The sequence below is a fragment of the Lissotriton helveticus genome, chromosome 10 (assembly GCF_964261635.1).
Source record: "Lissotriton helveticus chromosome 10, aLisHel1.1, whole genome shotgun sequence".
Classification (NCBI taxonomy): Eukaryota; Metazoa; Chordata; class Amphibia; order Caudata; family Salamandridae; genus Lissotriton; species Lissotriton helveticus.
The window spans coordinates 325,541,893-325,562,510 of NC_136071.1; the positions used below are offsets into that span (position 1 = coordinate 325,541,893).

At 41.2% G+C, this 20,618-nt stretch overlaps 1 protein-coding gene across 3 annotated transcripts in view; it reads left to right on the plus strand.

The window, feature by feature from the left end:
* ALS2CL (ALS2 C-terminal like) overlaps positions 1-20,618 on the plus strand; it is a 645,425-nt gene that overhangs the window by 272,904 nt on the left and 351,903 nt on the right. The gene's annotated exons all lie outside the window — the stretch shown is intronic.

Below are 20,618 nucleotides of genomic sequence, written 5' to 3' on the forward strand. Positions count from 1 at the left end.
TAATGGGAAAAGGCTCAATGCTGTACTTGCCAGTTAATAGAACTGACCCTTTTTGAGGGTTATCCCAGAAATGTTTGACTGTCTCCTGTATTTTTTCTGACCCCTTTTTGTTGTTTTTAGGACTCTGTGAACGTTACCGTTGTTGATCAGTGCTCTACTGTAGACTACACCTGTTTGCCATATTTAATCTACCTGTAAGTTCCTTGTGCAGTGGTATCCTATATATAGGCTGTCGGTTTTAGGTTTAAACCTATAATAATCGATAAAACCCCACTGAAAGAGAAATAGCCCTCAACAGTCATATAAACACTGAAAAAACAGCTGCACAACCACAAACTAAATCTAAGTGCCATTTAAAGAAAGGAAAAAGGGAGTGAGAGTCATTTTTTTTCTTCCTGAAGGGCCAATACAATGTAACTTTGTTATACAAGCTAGCAGTCAGAAAGTCCGGGCTAACATTATTCTGCCTGAGTTTTGTTGTTTAGGGATGCCACTAAAATATTGTTTCTTCTTCCTTTTGTTTTTTTTCAGTTTTGTGGTCTTTGGTCTAAAGATGCAGGGTTTAGAAGCATGTTTTAGGTCTTGTTTATTTATTTTATAAACTGTTGAGACTCAGGAAATATCAAAATCATATTTGATATTTTGGCTGTGTTTGATTCTTTCACTGATAGGTAAAATGGCTGGTTTCAGAATAATCTTTCCTAATATGTGTCATCACATTTACATAGAATGGGTAAAAACCCTTAATACATCAGCTCCCAGTTTCTAGTGAGTCAGTTTTGATAGTAGGCGAATTGCCAACACCTCAGGCTTTAAAAAACTTCAATGCAAGGTATAGTGACACGTATATGTGAAAAGAGCGCTATCACCAAGCATCTGGGATATTAGTTAAAACATGCCACCAGACTTTTGGAAAACATGGAACGCAGTGCCACTTGGAATGCTCTGCAAAAAAGGTTCTTTCCAAGTTCAAAAAGATTGGAGTGATACTGTTTGTATTTGCAGAGATTCAGCTACGTTTATGAAAAAGTTGTGTGATGACCTGACAAAATTGATACCTGAGCTGAAGTGCTTCCCTGTAAGAGATCCTTGCCACTTGTTAGATGGTATGCTGAAAGCATCTTTACAATGTTCAGAGTTAACGAGGAATGCTATTGACTTTTTAGTCCATTCTGGTGCACTATTTTCTTATGCACAGGAACTAACATGCAAATATTTATCATTTCGTGCTTGGTGTGGCATCAAAGAAAGAGTCATCCAAACTGTGTCCCTTAGCTGATGGTTCTTAGTCCAAGGCGCTATGAATGCTATATTATCCATGTGGCAACCATTTACAAAATTTTTGCAGAGTGATGATGCCAAAGACAAAAAATGTGAGGATCTTTGGTCAAATGTTGATAGTGATTTGAAAAAAAGTACACTCTACTTCATTCTTAGATTTTTACAGGAAAACTTAACTTCTGTAGTGGACATAATAAAAAAACTAGAGTCTGAAAACACCCTTGTCTGCCAAGTGTTCAGCATAATTGGTGTAAATGTGAAACATCTCCTTGAGATTAGGCTGGGCGACACCTTTAGTGACTTTGGCACTGCAATATGTTCCATGTTAGATTGCTTGCAACTTGGTAAGCAAAACAATGGTGAAGAGCAATCCAGGAACTTTTATTTTACAATGAATGAGAAATGGTTTGCTATGATGCACAGAAATGTCCCTTCACCACCAATGCCATTTGAAGTCAATGAAACCTCACTGTGGTACTCTGTTCTAGATCCCTTAAATAAAGGGGAATTTCCTCCGTAGTTTCAAAAGTGCTGCTTCATTTTTGACCGCTTCAATAACTCTGAGGACGTACGCGCCCAGATCAGTATAAATGTTGCAGAACCTACCCTGAGAATCACAATCTTCAAGTGAACCAGTATCGGCATAGAACGCTATGTCAGTGGCCAGAGTTAACAAATTGAGCACTGGCTGTTTTGGCGTTGCCCATCTCAAGTGCCAATGTTGAGAGGGCCTTTTCACAGACGTTTACATGGGAAGGAAAGAGTGAGCACCCATGACCAAACACTCACTGAGGAAGTATTGTATGGTGTACTTAAATATGTTTAATTAGCAAAAATCTATCTGGACCTCATATACACTATACTTACACTATCTATATACCATGCGTTATCAGTGCAGAAAGCAAGCAATATTAAAAGCAAATCTTTCCATAAACACCAGAAAATCCCTGTTTCTGTAGTTTTTAATGGCGCGAAAATGTGTAACCACTGATAACCACTGTTTTTGAAGGTATTGAAATCACTTGAAAACACTGACAAAACCCCACCAGAAGTAACCAAAAATAGAAACTGAAAACAGGAAAGCCTACCAATATATCCAGGGCCTGTAAATTAAATGTTACTAGTGAGCCTGCAGCACTGCTTGCACCACCCACAGAAGTAGCCTTTCAGACCTGTCTCAGGCCTTTGCCACTGCAGGGCCTGTGTGTGCAGTTTACTGCCACAGTGACGTGGCATCTAAAGGTTTATGTCCGAAACTCCCCTTTTCCTACATATAGGGCACCCCTAAGGTACGTCGTAGGTAACCCTATGAGCAGGGTGCTGTGTAAGTAAAAAGTAGGACAATGGCCTTTTTTGTGTGGCATGTTGTGGTAGTGACAGACAGCCTATTTGTTTTTCTCACTGCTGTGAGGCTGCTCCTCTCATAGGTTTGAATTGGGAATTCCCTGCTATCTGTTTCAGTGGTAATTTCTGATATGAAAGGGGCAGCATGGCCATGTTTGGTATGTTTGGAATAGTAATGATAAATCCTGCTTATTGGTGAAAGCAGATTTCCTATTACTATTTTAGAAATGCCACTTTCAGATGTCTGCATTTCTGTGTGCTTATGACTCTTTGTGCCCAGCCTGGTTGCGTATTCAAAGTCTGGACTGACAGGAGCCGGTGATCTGCATTCACTCTAGCCAGTTACAAGGGGGACTGAGGTGTGTCCTGCCATTCCTGGGTGACTCACAATTGGGCTGAATAGGCCTAATCTGCATTTAGAGTGGTGGGAGAAGTTTCCCAAGCACCTGAATAAGGCTGTGCCTGTCTTTTCACAATGCTGTCTCCATCCCTCTGTAGTGTGTCTGAAGCCAGGGCTAGGGATTGAATGGGGGTGTTGTTCACTTCTAAAAGTTGTTTGAAGTGCCCCAGAACAAAGCCTTTGGGAGTATAAGTACAGGGGGTGTGACTCCATGATGGAAGACACTGCTTGGGACTTGTAACCAAATGCTGCTGGCCTTACAGACTGCACCAGAAGAGAAGCTTTTATGCTGCCAGGAGAAACCGCCACTTGAGCTTTGCTTTGCTGGGCTGACCTGCTGGAAGGACTGCCTCTTTGCCTGCAACGACTCTGTGTACTAGTCTGTTGCCTGCTTCCTGGCTGCTGTGTACCCCAGTGATCTCCCAGGGTTTGGTGACCTCTCCTGTGTTACTTGAAAATCCAGCACCTGGTGGGAGCTTCTCTTTGTGGACAGACTGACCGGATAATAAGAGCACTGATCTCTCTTTGCACTGAGGCTGACATGTTGAGCAGTTGATAACTCAGCGGCTTTGGTGATACCTCAGTGGAGACTTCGCTACTGGCCTTGCTTTCTACTTTTTCTGCAGAGACATTCATGGCCAGGAGCAGCATTCCCTTCTGGTAGGTGTCAGGTGCCTCAGATAAGAAATGGCTTCTCCCCTGTCTTCAGCATGTGTGTGTAATGCTGAATCTGTTCTTGACCCCAGCACGGGTGTCGGGCTTCAGCGTTATGGTGCCTGAACTACAGTAAGTCACCCCGAGGGGCTGATCACTCGCACTGCTCTACGGCAGCTTGAGACCCACCATGTTATGGGCAGCCTGCCATCGTAGCCTAGCGGACGACTGCCAGGACAACCAGTATGCTAGCTACCAGAGGGAGTGGATCAGCTTGAATTTTGATGCTCCTGCGAGGCCCAGCAATGCAGCGTGCTGTCACAGAGGGGGCCCAGGAATCCCGAGGGTTGCCCCAATCACTCAGAGTGCTGTATCCCAGAGAAAGAAGGAAGTCTCATAAATCGAGTGGCGGGGGCTGTCACACCCCCTCCCGCGCAGAAACAAGGCGTTGCTACGAGTTATGGAGGTGAGTCAAGCCAAAGGGAGCTGGGAAGCTGTCCCGCACCTCCCTCGCCGGCAGCACCCTTTGACTCCTTGGCATGGGAAGGACCCAGTGAGGTCTCTCTAGCGAATCCCATCGAGGGTGCCCCCCCTTCCTTAGTATTGGCCATACCTTTGGGGGCACTATTTGGCTCCATGAACTGGGTCCTGCTCATCAGTGGAAAATAGGAGGAACATTGAAGGCAGTCAGAGGGAGTCCCCAACTGAGGTCCTGATTGGGAGCAGTAATTAGCTCATTCCCTGCTGTAGGTGGCAGGTGGCCGGTGGCCCAGAACCCTACGTGAAGGGCCAGGGGCACCAGTTACCATATAATAGGATTTCAAGTACCACCTCTTGGTGTTGTTTATGGTAACATATGGGAATATGGATATGCTGTGAGTAATTCTGCTGTGTTGGGCATTCCCTAACTGCTTGGTGCCCATCCTCTGATGTTGTAACCTAGGCTGTTTTTCCTAGCCTTTCCGGGATTGCATAGTATGCCCAACAGCCATGATTGATATATAACCTAACTCCTGCATTTTGGGCCGTGCTATGTTCTAATGTATATTGTTTTTACCTTGCATTTGTCAGGATAACAAGGATTATTCCAGGAAGTTGCCTTTATGTGCACAGTGATGGTGGTTTTATAACTTGTGCAATCTATGAGTACTTACCCTATTGCACTACCTATGCTGTTATGACCATTGCCTAGTAGCAAAGTCATTATATGATCTATGTGATGTCATGACAGTTGCCTAGTTGGCAAAGTGATTTATGTGATTATGGTCTAAAGTGTTTTATGTATAATACAAAGGAAATGTTTATATAACCTTCTGTGGAGTCTCTTTTGTGGTGTGCCTACTGTGTCATTGATGTGTGAGTGTGTTGCGCAAACGCTTTACACATTGCCTCTGGGATAAGCCTGACTCTTATACGAAGCTACCAAGGGGGTGATCAGGGGCTATATTGGGTGTGTAATTCCCTTACACTGACTAGAGTGGTGGATTCTGCCTGGCTTAGGTGCATACCCTCTTCAACCAGAATCCCCATTTCTAACACCAGTGTATTCTGATATTAGTAGGCCCAGGTGGCATGGCATCATTACAAAGGTGTAGCAGAACTTACCTAATGCTTTTTGGCCACTAAAACATGTATATCATGGTTATTGATCAGCAAAAGCATCAGTTGTAAGGCAATTACATGACCTTTAACCCTTACAAAATGTGAGTATGCCCTTTAAATACAATATTGAAATATATTGAAAATGTGAGGCTATTGAATGTTAATTAAAATACATTTATAAAAACACAGATACCTAGCTACCAAATGTGGCAAATGATAAAGGCATATTTCATTTTGAAGAGTCATCAGTCAGATTGTTTAAATCACATAAATTAGAATCAGCAGCTTATGTATGGCTCATAGATATTTTTAAATTATGTCCATGAGTCAATCAAGTTAACATTGGGATGTCAAAGGAGGAGCAGCATGACTGCTCCTCCTTTGGCGCTTTCTTGTCCCCCTGTTTACTTTTCAGGCATTATCATACCAGGCAATTTCAGGTACTTTCTCCGTATGTCTTGCTCTTTTAGTTCGACCCATTCCAGTCCTACTCTCTCTCTTGCTCACTTTTTCGCTTGTGTTCTTTTTCCACAGTGTTTGTGCTATTCATTTGAACCTAGTGTTGGACTTTTTCAGTTCGTCCGCAGCAGGTAATCGGGTGTAATTTTTCCTCTTGCAGGAACTTCGAACTTTCGGGGGCACTCGTAGTAATTTTGGTTCTTGAACACCTGTAGCTTTTTTAATTTTTGCACTGGTGATGGCTAATCTTCAGTTTCTTCCCAACACGTGCTCTCATGGTTGCATACAACGTGTGTTGTTTCAAATTTTGGTAGCTTTATCATCCTTGACTGTTTCAATTTATTTCAGGATATATTTCACAAGTATTTGGATATATACCCATTTCTTTTGCATTGCAGTTGCCCCTGAGGAAGGGACTGCGGGTCCCGAAATGCATCGGGCTACCATGAAATGTCTTTGATTTAAAAACACTGGAATGCCAGGATGTTACTTTGTATTATTATATAATGGAATGATTCATGTTAGATATATAACACAAACCATTAATGTAATAATATCAGGGTTGTTCTATTTTACATGTTAATTACTCAATAAGAATAATTGTTGAATGATAACAACTTTGTGTTTGAAGCTTCATTTTTGTTGAATCTTTGATACATATTGTTGATTTTCATTATTGATCTAGAAGAGATTGGATTTAAGTTATTTGAACTATACCAGTAGTGCATGCAGTCATTCAAGTGAGTGTTCTCTTGATTTTTGTATAAAATTATTCTTTACCATATTCGTATTTCACAAAACGACCACTTGATTATTTTACATTTAAATATTTTTATTTTTCAGAATTCGGCATGCAGTAGCACTAATCTTTTGGCATGCTTTTTCATACAGATAATGATCAATTTCTTGGAGATATTTTCTAAGTTAATCCCAGAAACCCTTCAAACCCCATCAAGCACATATTTCATGGCAATAGCCCATCCTGAATTCATTTTAGATTTGTAAAGCACCATTCCATAAAATAGTTACTTCAGTAACAATCTTTTCAAGTACGTCTGGGAATTTATTGGGAAACGCGTTATTATGCCTCGGTTCAGAACAACAGTTAGATATGAGCGGTTATGATAAAAGTGGGAGTTAAATCTGAATTTTCCCACCTCCCTATCTCATTTAGAGGTTGTGTATTCACTTTGTTTCTTTTGCCAGAGCACTGAACCGAAAATCTAAATTTCCCTGTGATGGACCTTTTTAGATGCTTAGGAAATAAAGAGGAGTTAACATCATCCAGGAATTTAATTTACAGTGTAACCCATCAGGCTACATAGTGAGGACCCATAAGTCGATGAGTAGGAATACATGTAGATTTATTACAAATTCAGAGCCAGATTCTCGTATACAAGTCTTAAGAATATATTGTACAAATACAGAATCACAGCAGCCAGACCAAATCATCTGACAAAGTTTAGTCTAAATAACATGAAGCATACAAGAAATTCAGTAATAGGAATGTAGAAGATAATGAACAAAATCTGGTGATCAGTATATGGTTTTCGGTCCTCTTGCCTATACATGAGTAAATCTAAATTACCTAAAGTAGCCTAAGCTAAGTAACATTAACTGGGGAAACTCTAATTAGAGCCAGTAAAGGAGGAAGCTGTCTGCATTGTAGAGACTTTTGTAGACGTTCTACAAAATCATAAATATTGTATAGCATAAAACCACACAATTGAAATATAGCTAAGAGGGCTGTACCTCTCTGAGTCTAAAAGGAATCTGCTATAGTGAGACCACTAAGTAAATCTTCACAGAACTTTCGAGAATCCCACCTCACGTGTCTAAGTACTTTCCCACCATCTCACAGTAAAACTTGGCTGTTTCATTCGATACTCCCATCTCTTTGTCTGAACATCAGCGCGTCCTTGGATTCCTCCCATCTCTAGATATAACAGAAAACACGGTCCTCCCTTTGTTCGTTAGCATCTCTTGCCAAAAGTTACTCTCCCAAGCCTCACTATCTCTCATACACAATGTGCCTTTCATTAGCTATGAGAATATATGAACACACCTCCAAAGAATAGGAAAATATTGCAACCCCAGCAAACTTTCATGTTGAAGATTATAGCCTAGTAGCTCACTGTTGCATGCTATACCGGCCATTAAAGGCCCATTTCAGCCCTAAAGGCCCATTCCAGCCCTAAAGGCCCGAGCCGAAGGTGAGGACCTTTAACAAGGGAGAGGGACTTTAATGCCTGTATAGCCCTGCTACGGAGCTATAAGGCTATTAGAAAATTCCGCAACTAGAGGACAGAATGTTCTCACAAATAAAACAAAGGTCAAACGGAGCTCGAGGGGATTGAAATCCCCTCAGACTCCCTGAGGCCTTCTTTCACAGCAACAGCTGTGAACAACGACATTGGAATGTTGGAACTTCAACCGGCAATTAGAAGCCCGGCGCACTTCATTGCTTTCAATTGCGCTCCCAACATTCCAATGTTCTAATAAACATTAGAGCCCAAATTCTGAATTCCTTTGGTCAACTTAACATAGCAAAACATTTCAATACACATTTAAATGCATGGTTATAGATATGTATACAGTTAGAATAAATGCATGATACTATTCAGATGAATACATGAGTATATCAATAGATTTAACAAAACTACTCAAACTACACAAATGCAGATATGTAGGAAACTACAATTTGGCATCACTATAAGGAAAACATTAGTATGCACACTCATATAAATATCAGGATTATACAGCAACTGCCACTTCAAGATTCTGGTCAAGTGCACTACTTCACGTTAATGATATTAAACCACACAAATACATGGTACTACATGTACGTATATGTGGCATAATCAAGAAGTGAAAAATTACACTGCTCCGCTTTTGTGGGAGCCTTTGCCAGCTCCTGTACGAGACCGTCAGGAAGGGGGCCAGCCACCAGGGAACCACCATTCCATTCCAGTTAGATAGCCCACCTATTTAGCGTGATTCATGGCGGTTTCATGAAAGAAAAAAACTAAATATGCTGGGAATAAACTCCCATTATAGTAGGAAAATGTTTGACTGTCTCCTGTATTTTTTCTGACCCCTTTTTGTTGTTTTTAGGACTCTGTGAACGTTACCGTTGTTGATCAGTGCTCTACTGTAGACTACACCTGTTTGCCATATTTAATCTACCTGTAAGTTCCTTGTGCAGTGGTATCCTATATATAGGCTGTCGGTTTTAGGTTTAAACCTATAATAATCGATAAAACCCCACTGAAAGAGAAATAGCCCTCAACAGTCATATAAACACTGAAAAAACAGCTGCACAACCACAAACTAAATCTAAGTGCCATTTAAAGAAAGGAAAAAGGGAGTGAGAGTCATTTTTTTTCTTCCTGAAGGGCCAATACAATGTAACTTTGTTATACAAGCTAGCAGTCAGAAAGTCCGGGCTAACATTATTCTGCCTGAGTTTTGTTGTTTAGGGATGCCACTAAAATATTGTTTCTTCTTCCTTTTGTTTTTTTCAGTTTTGTGGTCTTTGGTCTAAAGATGCAGGGTTTAGAAGCATGTTTTAGGTCTTGTTTATTTATTTTATAAACTGTTGAGACTCAGGAAATATCAAAATCATATTTGATATTTTGGCTGTGTTTGATTCTTTCACTGATAGGTAAAATGGCTGGTTTCAGAATAATCTTTCCTAATATGTGTCATCACATTTACATAGAATGGGTAAAAACCCTTAATACATCAGCTCCCAGTTTCTAGTGAGTCAGTTTTGATAGTAGGCGAATTGCCAACACCTCAGGCTTTAAAAAACTTCAATGCAAGGTATAGTGACACGTATATGTGAAAAGAGCGCTATCACCAAGCATCTGGGATATTAGTTAAAACATGCCACCAGACTTTTGGAAAACATGGAACGCAGTGCCACTTGGAATGCTCTGCAAAAAAGGTTCTTTCCAAGTTCAAAAAGATTGGAGTGATACTGTTTGTATTTGCAGAGATTCAGCTACGTTTATGAAAAAGTTGTGTGATGACCTGACAAAATTGATACCTGAGCTGAAGTGCTTCCCTGTAAGAGATCCTTGCCACTTGTTAGATGGTATGCTGAAAGCATCTTTACAATGTTCAGAGTTAACGAGGAATGCTATTGACTTTTTAGTCCATTCTGGTGCACTATTTTCTTATGCACAGGAACTAACATGCAAATATTTATCATTTCGTGCTTTGTGTGGCATCAAAGAAAGAGTCATCCAAACTGTGTCCCTTAGCTGATGGTTCTTAGTCCAAGGCGCTATGAATGCTATATTATCCATGTGGCAACCATTTACAAAATTTTTGCAGAGTGATGATGCCAAAAACAAAAAATGTGAGGATCTTTGGTCAAATGTTGATAGTGATTTGAAAAAAAGTACACTCTACTTCATTCTTAGATTTTTACAGGAAAACATAACTTCTGTAGTGGACATAATAAAAAAACTAGAGTCTGAAAACACCCTTGTCTGCCAAGTGTTCAGCATAATTGGTGTAAATGTGAAACATCTCCTTGAGATTAGGCTGGGCGACACCTTTAGTGACTTTGGCACTGCAATATGTTCCATGTTAGAGTGCTTGCAACTTGGTAAGCAAAACAATGGTGAAGAGCAATCCAGGAACTTTTATTTTACAATGAATGAGAAATGGTTTGCTATGATGCACAGAAATGTCCCTTCACCACCAATGCCATTTGAAGTCAATGAAACCTCACTGTGGTACTCTGTTCTAGATCCCTTAAATAAAGGGGAATTTCCTCCGTAGTTTCAAAAGTGCTGCTTCATTTTTGACCGCTTCAATAACTCTGAGGACGTACGCGCCCAGATCAGTATAAATGTTGCATAACCTACCCTGAGAATCACAATCTTCAAGTGAACCAGTATCGGCATAGAACGCTATGTCAGTGGCCAGAGTTAACAAATTGAGCACTGGCTGTTTTGGCGTTGCCCATCTCAAGTGCCAATGTTGAGAGGGCCTTTTCACAGACGTTTACATGGGAAGGAAAGAGTGAGCACCCATGACCAAACACTCACTGAGGAAGTATTGTATGGTGTACTTAAATATGTTTAATTAGCAAAAATCTATCTGGACCTCATATACACTATACTTACACTATCTATATACCATGCGTTATCAGTGCAGAAAGCAAGCAATATTAAAAGCAAATCTTTCCATAAACACCAGAAAATCCCTGTTTCTGTAGTTTTTAATGGCGCGAAAATGTGTAACCACTGATAACCACTGTTTTTGAAGGTATTGAAATCACTTGAAAACACTGACAAAACCCCACCAGAAGTAACCAAAAATAGAAACTGAAAACAGGAAAGCCTACCAATATATCCAGGGCCTGTAAATTAAATGTTACTAGTGAGCCTGCAGCACTGCTTGCACCACCCACAGAAGTAGCCTTTCAGACCTGTCTCAGGCCTTTGCCACTGCAGGGCCTGTGTGTGCAGTTTACTGCCACAGTGACGTGGCATCTAAAGGTTTATGTCCGAAACTCCCCTTTTCCTACATATAGGGCACCCCTAAGGTACGTCGTAGGTAACCCTATGAGCAGGGTGCTGTGTAAGTAAAAAGTAGGACAATGGCCTTTTTTGTGTGGCATGTTGTGGTAGTGACAGACAGCCTATTTGTTTTTCTCACTGCTGTGAGGCTGCTCCTCTCATAGGTTTGAATTGGGAATTCCCTGCTATCTGTTTCAGTGGTAATTTCTGAAATGAAAGGGGCAGCATGGCCATGTTTGGTATGTTTGGAATAGTAATGATAAATCCTGCTTATTGGTGAAAGCAGATTTCCTATTACTATTTTAGAAATGCCACTTTCAGATGTCTGCATTTCTGTGTGCTTATGACTCTTTGTGCCCAGCCTGGTTGCGTATTCAAAGTCTGGACTGACAGGAGCCGGTGATCTGCATTCACTCTAGCCAGTTACAAGGGGGACTGAGGTGTGTCCTGCAATTCCTGGGTGACTCACAATTGGGCTGAATAGGCCTAATCTGCATTTAGAGTGGTGGGAGGAGTTTCCCAAGCACCTGAATAAGGCTGTGCCTGTCTTTTCACAATGCTGTCTCCATCCCTCTGTAGTGTGTCTGAAGCCAGGGCTAGGGATTGAATGGGGGTGTTGTTCACTTCTAAAAGTTGTTTGAAGTGCCCCAGAACAAAGCCTTTGGGAGTATAAGTACAGGGGGTGTGACTCCATGATGGAAGACACTGCTTGGGACTTGTAACCAAATGCTGCTGGCCTTACAGACTGCACCAGAAGAGAAGCTTTTATGCTGCCAGGAGAAACCGCCACTTGAGCTTTGCTTTGCTGGGCTGACCTGCTGGAAGGACTGCCTCTTTGCCTGCAACGACTCTGTGTACTAGTCTGTTGCCTGCTTCCTGGCTGCTGTGTACCCCAGTGATCTCCCAGGGTTTGGTGACCTCTCCTGTGTTACTTGAAAATCCAGCACCTGGTGGGAGCTTCTCTTTGTGGACAGACTGACCGGGTAATAAGAGCACTGATCTCTCTTTGCACTGAGGCTGACATGTTGAGCAGTTGATAACTCAGCGGCTTTGGTGATACCTCAGTGGAGACTTCGCTAATGGCCTTGCTTTCTACTTTTTCTGCAGAGACATTCATGGCCAGGAGCAGCATTCCCTTCTGGTAGGTGTCAGGTGCCTCAGATAAGAAATGGCTTCTCCCCTGTCTTCAGCATGTGTGTGTAATGCTGAATCTGTTCTTGACCCCAGCACGGGTGTCGGGCTTCAGCGTTATGGTGCCTGAACTACAGTAAGTCACCCCGAGGGGCTGATCACTCGCACTGCTCTACGGCAGCTTGAGACCCACCATGTTATGGGCAGCCTGCCATCGTAGCCTAGCGGACGACTGCCAGGACAACCAGTATGCTAGCTACCAGAGGGAGTGGATCAGCTTGAATTTTGATGCTCCTGCGAGGCCCAGCAATGCAGCGTGCTGTCACAGAGGGGGCCCAGGAAGCCCGAGGGTTGCCCCAATCGCTCAGAGTGCTGTATCCCAGAGAAAGAAGGAAGTCTCATAAATCGAGTGGCGGGGGCTGTCACACCCCCTCCCGCGCAGAAACAAGGCGTTGCTACGAGTTATGGAGGTGAGTCAAGCCAAAGGGAGCTGGGAAGCTGTCCCGCACCTCCCTCGCCGGCAGCACCCTTTGACTCCTTGGCATGGGAAGGACCCAGTGAGGTCTCTCTAGCGAATCCCATCGAGGGTGCCCCCCCTTCCTTAGTATTGGCCATACCTTTGGGGGCACTATTTGGCTCCATGAACTGGGTCCTGCTCATCAGTGGAAAATAGGAGGAACATTGAAGGCAGTCAGAGGGAGTCCCCAACTGAGGTCCTGATTGGGAGCAGTAATTAGCTCATTCCCTGCTGTAGGTGGCAGGTGGCCGGTGGCCCAGAACCCTACGTGAAGGGCCAGGGGCACCAGTTACCATATAATAGGATTTCAAGTACCACCTCTTGGTGTTGTTTATGGTAACATATGGGAATATGGATATGCTGTGAGTAATTCTGCTGTGTTGGGCATTCCCTAACTGCTTGGTGCCCATCCTCTGATGTTGTAACCTAGGCTGTTTTTCCTAGCCTTTCCGGGATTGCATAGTATGCCCAACAGCCATGATTGATATATAACCTAACTCCTGCATTTTGGGCCGTGCTATGTTCTAATGTATATTGTTTTTACCTTGCATTTGTCAGGATAACAAGGATTATTCCAGGAAGTTGCCTTTATGTGCACAGTGATGGTGGTTTTATAACTTGTGCAATCTATGAGTACTTACCCTATTGCACTACCTATGCTGTTATGACCATTGCCTAGTAGCAAAGTCATTATATGATCTATGTGATGTCATGACAGTTGCCTAGTTGGCAAAGTGATTTATGTGATTATGGTCTAAAGTGTTTTATGTATAATACAAAGGAAATGTTTATATAACCTTCTGTGGAGTCTCTTTTGTGGTGTGCCTACTGTGTCATTGATGTGTGAGTGTGTTGCGCAAACGCTTTACACATTGCCTCTGGGATAAGCCTGACTCTTATACGAAGCTACCAAGGGGGTGATCAGGGGCTATATTGGGTGTGTAATTCCCTTACACTGACTAGAGTGGTGGATTCTGCCTGGCTTAGGTGCATACCCTCTTCAACCAGAATCCCCATTTCTAACACCAGTGTATTCTGATATTAGTAGGCCCAGGTGGCATGGCATCATTACAAAGGTGTAGCAGAACTTACCTAATGCTTTTTGGCCACTAAAACATGTATATCATGGTTATTGATCAGCAAAAGCATCAGTTGTAATGCAATTACATGACCTTTAACCCTTACAAAATGTGAGTATGCCCTTTAAATACAATATTGAAATATATTGAAAATGTGAGGCTATTGAATGTTAATTAAAATACATTTATAAAAACACAGATACCTAGCTACCAAATGTGGCAAATGATAAAGGCATATTTCATTTTGAAGAGTCATCAGTCAGATTGTTTAAATCACATAAATTAGAATCAGCAGCTTATGTATGGCTCATAGATATTTTTAAATTATGTCCATGAGTCAATCAAGTTAACATTGGGATGTCAAAGGAGGAGCAGCATGACTGCTCCTCCTTTGGCGCTTTCTTGTCTCCCTGTTTACTTTTCAGGCATTATCATACCAGGCAATTTCAGGTACTTTCTCCGTATGTCTTGCTCTTTTAGTTCGACCCATTCCAGTCCTACTCTCTCTCTTGCTCACTTTTTCGCTTGTGTTCTTTTTCCACAGTGTTTGTGCTATTCATTTGAACCTAGTGTTGGACTTTTTCAGTTCGTCCGCAGCAGGTAATCGGGTGTAATTTTTCCTCTTGCAGGAACTTCGAACTTTCGGGGGCACTCGTAGTAATTTTGGTTCTTGAACACCTGTAGCTTTTTTAATTTTTGCACTGGTGATGGCTAATCTTCAGTTTCTTCCCAACACGTGCTCTCATGGTTGCATACAACGTGTGTTGTTTCAAATTTTGGTAGCTTTATCATCCTTGACTGTTTCAATTTATTTCAGGATATATTTCACAAGTATTTGGATATATACCCATTTCTTTTGCATTGCAGTTGCCCCTGAGGAAGGGACTGCGGGTCCCGAAATGCATCGGGCTACCATGAAATGTCTTTGATTTAAAAACACTGGAATGCCAGGATGTTACTTTGTATTATTATATAATGGAATGATTCATGTTAGATATATAACACAAACCATTAATGTAATAATATCAGGGTTGTTCTATTTTACATGTTAATTACTCAATAAGAATAATTGTTGAATGATAACAACTTTGTGTTTGAAGCTTCATTTTTGTTGAATCTTTGATACATATTGTTGATTTTCATTATTGATCTAGAAGAGATTGGATTTAAGTTATTTGAACTATACCAGTAGTGCATGCAGTCATTCAAGTGAGTGTTCTCTTGATTTTTGTATAAAATTATTCTTTACCATATTCGTATTTCACAAAACGACCACTTGATTATTTTACATTTAAATATTTTTATTTTTCAGAATTCGGCATGCAGTAGCACTAATCTTTTGGCATGCTTTTTCATACAGATAATGATCAATTTCTTGGAGATATTTTCTAAGTTAATCCCAGAAACCCTTCAAACCCCATCAAGCACATATTTCATGGCAATAGCCCATCCTGAATTCATTATAGATTTGTAAAGCACCATTCCATAAAATAGTTACTTCAGTAACAATCTTTTCAAGTACGTCTGGGAATTTATTGGGAAACGCGTTATTATGCCTCGGTTCAGAACAACAGTTAGATATGAGCGGTTATGATAAAAGTGGGAGTTAAATCTGAATTTTCCCACCTCCCTATCTCATTTAGAGGTTGTGTATTCACTTTGTTTCTTTTGCCAGAGCACTGAACCGAAAATCTAAATTTCCCTGTGATGGACCTTTTTAGATGTTTAGGAAATAAAGAGGAGTTAACATCATCCAGGAATTTAATTTACAGTGTAACCCATCAGGCTACATAGTGAGGACCCATAAGTCGATGAGTAGGAATACATGTAGATTTATTACAAATTCAGAGCCAGATTCTCGTATACAAGTCTTAAGAATATATTGTACAAATACAGAATCACAGCAGCCAGACCAAATCATCTGACAAAGTTTAGTCTAAATAACATGAAGCATACAAGAAATTCAGTAATAGGAATGTAGAAGATAATGAACAAAATCTGGTGATCAGTATATGGTTTTCGGTCCTCTTGCCTATACATGAGTAAATCTAAATTACCTAAAGTAGCCTAAGCTAAGTAACATTAACTGGGGAAACTCTAATTAGAGCCAGTAAAGGAGGAAGCTGTCTGCATTGTAGAGACTTTTGTAGACGTTCTACAAAATCATAAATATTGTATAGCATAAAACCACACAATTGAAATATAGCTAAGAGGGCTGTACCTCTCTGAGTCTAAAAGGAATCTGCTATAGTGAGACCACTAAGTAAATCTTCACAGAACTTTCGAGAATCCCACCTCACGTGTCTAAGTACTTTCCCACCATCTCACAGTAAAACTTGGCTGTTTCATTCGATACTCCCATCTCTTTGTCTGAACATCAGCGCGTCCTTGGATTCCTCCCATCTCTAGATATAACAGAAAACACGGTCCTCCCTTTGTTCGTTAGCATCTCTTGCCAAAAGTTACTCTCCCAAGCCTCACTATCTCTCATACACAATGTGCCTTTCATTAGCTATGAGAATATATGAACACACCTCCAAAGAATAGGAAAATATTGCAACCCCAGCAAACTTTCATGTTGAAGATTATAGCCTAGTAGCTCACTGTTGCATGCTATACCGGCCATTAAAGGCCCATTCCAGCCCTAAAGGCCCATTCCAGCCCTAAAGGCCCGAGCCGAAGGTGAGGACCTTTAACAAGGGAGAGGGACTTTAATGCCTGTATAGCCCTGCTACGGAGCTATAAGGCTATTAGAAAATTCCGCAACTAGAGGACAGAATGTTCTCACAAATAAAACAAAGGTCAAACGGAGCTCGAGGGGATTGAAATCCCCTCAGACTCCCTGAGGCCTTCTTTCACAGCAACAGCTGTGAACAACGACATTGGAATGTTGGAACTTCAACCGGCAATTAGAAGCCCGGAGCACTTCATTGCTTTCAATTGCGCTCCCAACATTCCAATGTTCTAATAAACATTAGAGCCCAAATTCTGAATTCCTTTGGTCAACTTAACATAGCAAAACATTTCAATACACATTTAAATGCATGGTTATAGATATGTATACAGTTAGAATAAATGCATGATACTATTCAGATGAATACATGAGTATATAAATAGATTTAACAAAACTACTCAAACTACACAAATGCAGATATGTAGGAAACTACAATTTGGCATCACTATAAGGAAAACATTAGTATGCACACTCATATAAATATCAGGATTATACAGCAACTGCCACTTCAAGATTCTGGTCAAGTGCACTACTTCACGTTAATGATATTAAAACACACAAATACATGGTACTACATGTACGTATATGTGGCATAATCAAGAAGTGAAAAATTACACTGCTCCGCTTTTGTGGGAGCCTTTGCCAGCTCCTGTACGAGACCGTCAGGAAGGGGGCCAGCCACCAGGGAACCACCATTCCATTCCAGTTAGATAGCCCACCTATTTAGCGTGATTCATGGCGGTTTCATGAAAGAAAAAAACGAAATATGCTGGGAATAAACTCCCATTATAGTAGGAACATTGATTTTTGTTTCATAAAGAATGTCAAGACTTTGTATGTTTGTTCTGAGAAACAAAAAAGCTGACTTGGCCACCTTGACATGGTACTCTGCAGCATTGCGGATGTTCACAGAAAGTGCTCGGTCCGAGTCAATGGACACAATTTCAGCAAATAATTTCAGGCCATGCATGAGGAACTTTAAACTGTGGGAAAAGGTTGCCAAAACAAGCTGCCCGATGCCTATCTGAGCCTATGTGACGTTCTATTTAAAGGCCTTTTGCCACTGACCAGTAAATGAAAATCAACTTAACCAAACAAAAACAGCATTTCTTTCCACCCCACCAAAAAACAGTTCTTGCTGTCCAAGAGAACATTGATTCTTGCTGTCCCTTGTTTTGCAAGCAGGCTAATCTGGACAGTGTCAAATCACTGGCATTCATGCTCGACAACTGTCTCAACCTGCTGTTGCATATCTCCATGATGGCTAATGACACACAACACCAATGCAAGTTACTTTAGGGCATCAGGCAGTTTGTCCATGACTGGAATATTGGAATTCTCTTCTCTCTTGTTGCCTCAAAATTAATTTGCACATCCACCTCCAAACTGCTCTTCACTCTGCCACACACTTTGTATCAGGATGCAAGGAGCTTGCCCACATCTCTCATGTCCTTCTCACTCTTTAATGGTTCTCCATTGAAGCTAGAGCACAATTTAAGTCTGTCCGTATCACTCTTAGAGCCCTACACATTTCCACACCCCCAAAACTGGCTAAGAAAGTGAAAATGTCTGGTGCTCAACAGTGGTTGTGGCAGGGCTTAATTTGTTAAAAATCATCATGAGGCCACTGCCGCTTGCACCACCAACTTCCCCTGCAAGTACTAGCAGTGACAGTACCAACACACCTACTAGCATCACACTCCTACTAGTGTGACAATTCAGGCTATTCCAAACCTCCACCAAAGCTATAAGAATGGCTTGGGAGGCAGGTATTAGTCAAGTTAATGTATTGAATTAATAAACAACGGCTGTTGTGCTTATCTCCTAATTATACAAACAGCACCACCATGTGGCTGATTGTCACAAGTGCCAGTGTTGACAATTAAGTAGAGGTACAGAGCATCGAAACCACCGGCTAAAATAAAGCAATGGGTTAAGGAATGCTAAATCCCCCCTGCTCGAGCCCCAGACATTCAGGCTAGAGTGGTGTAGGAGGCCGTTCTTCTCTGGCAGCGCTACTAACTGTGCGGCCCACGGGCCACTTGCGCACCCCATACCTCTTTATGTGACCTCCTTTGTAAACAACAACATTCTGTTTACTATCTAGGTCGCTGACAGGAGGATTTTAGAAAACAGATGCGGGCTGTGAAGCTTTCAGGGGACCTTACAGAAGCACCTCAGACAGTCCTTCACGCTGTAAACAGGAACAGTTTAAAACTTTAAAAGTGTTTGCTAGAAGGCCAATGTTTGATTCGATGTTTATTTTGATTATGGAGCTGCAGTAGCCAAGTTTACTTATCAACCCAGGTTTACAAACACAGATCTCCATAGAGTCTTTAATAACAAGGAATGTGAACGTCTACAGTGAAGCATTCTGAAGAGACAGAGAAGAAGCTGTAAACCTGCAGGGGGGTGCCCTTAAGCCTTTACATTATTGTAATTTAGTTAGGGGCCAATCTGGAGACTAATAAGAAAACCCCTATTTACTTTGTGAAACAAATGAACAAATTGAACGAACGTTACTGTGTAAAAAAAGAAAAATACAACTTTGTTACTTCAGGGTTCAATTTTCCACCACTAACTCCTGTGGTGTTCCTACACAATTATAATTATAAGCATAATGTACTAGACAGAATTTGAACCTAAATAATATTGATGTGTGATTTTAATGTAGTGGTTCATAATGCAATTCTGCTAGTTCTAAGTGCTGTAAATAATTTGTTACTATTAATAACTTAATGGTACTCAATTTAATGACCTCTAAAGTGTGGATGGCTGTGACTACCATGCCTAAATTCGGTCTCTGGACCTTCAGATCATCACATTTGTAAGTGGTGAGCCATCTTGCCCGGTAAATAGCGTGTTTTCTTTTTTCCATTAATCATGGACAGGGGTGGTTCAGGTTGTCATCACCTGCCTACCAGACCCCCATTTAACCCTAATACTGATTAAATCCTACTCACGTATGAATGAAAATCGCACTGAACAGCATAGAGGCAACATAATGGGTTTAAGATCGAACTATTTGTCAGTAGGCGACCCAAGATTTAATCGCAGAACTGCTCCTTTCAAGTATTAACTTTCCCACTGTGCCACATTTTAGTGAATATACTATGACACTGGGCACCATCTCCCCCAAGGAGTCTGTTGTGGGTCAGGGTCAGATTGTTTTAGTGCACAATTAGTACTGATGCTTAGCATGCAATAAAATACCAAGAAATTGAATTACTTTCAATCATTGGCGCTTAGGAATGTGTTCAAAAACTGAGTACCCAAGTGGACAATGTGGTCAAATGGGAAGCAGGGATTACAGACCACGTCTTTTGGTTCCACTGTCTCTACCTTGCTCACAACACCTCAACTTGAGTGTGGGTGGGTCTGATGAGACGGCCCGGGGACTGTCCTCCCGAGGTAAATGTAACTGACTTGGGAGCACTGGTCCATATTTTTATACTGTGTCTTCTACCAGCATATCCTGATAAAGAGGTAAAGCTAGGATTAGATATGAGGCCTTGTTGAGGGTCCAACCCTGTGTACAACCTGATACAGCTTTACGCAAGGACCTTAACGCCCTCCTACAGAGACACTTTGGATAATGCCTACCCTTGACCACCAGAAATTCTACATTGCTTCTTCTTAAATGTATAATCCTGTTGTTCACTGTTTCTATTATTTTTGTTTATTTTCACTAACACCCATTCTCTTGCTGTAATGCCTTTGGATGATGTTTACACTATGGAGAATTACAAAAATAAAATTAACTAAAATAAAGAGTCAGGTTAATATATAGGTATTCAAGAAATTAATGTAGCACTAGAGAAGCAAAAAAGGCAAGTTAGTAGGAAATCACACATTTTACCGGATTCCTGTTTCTGCTGAA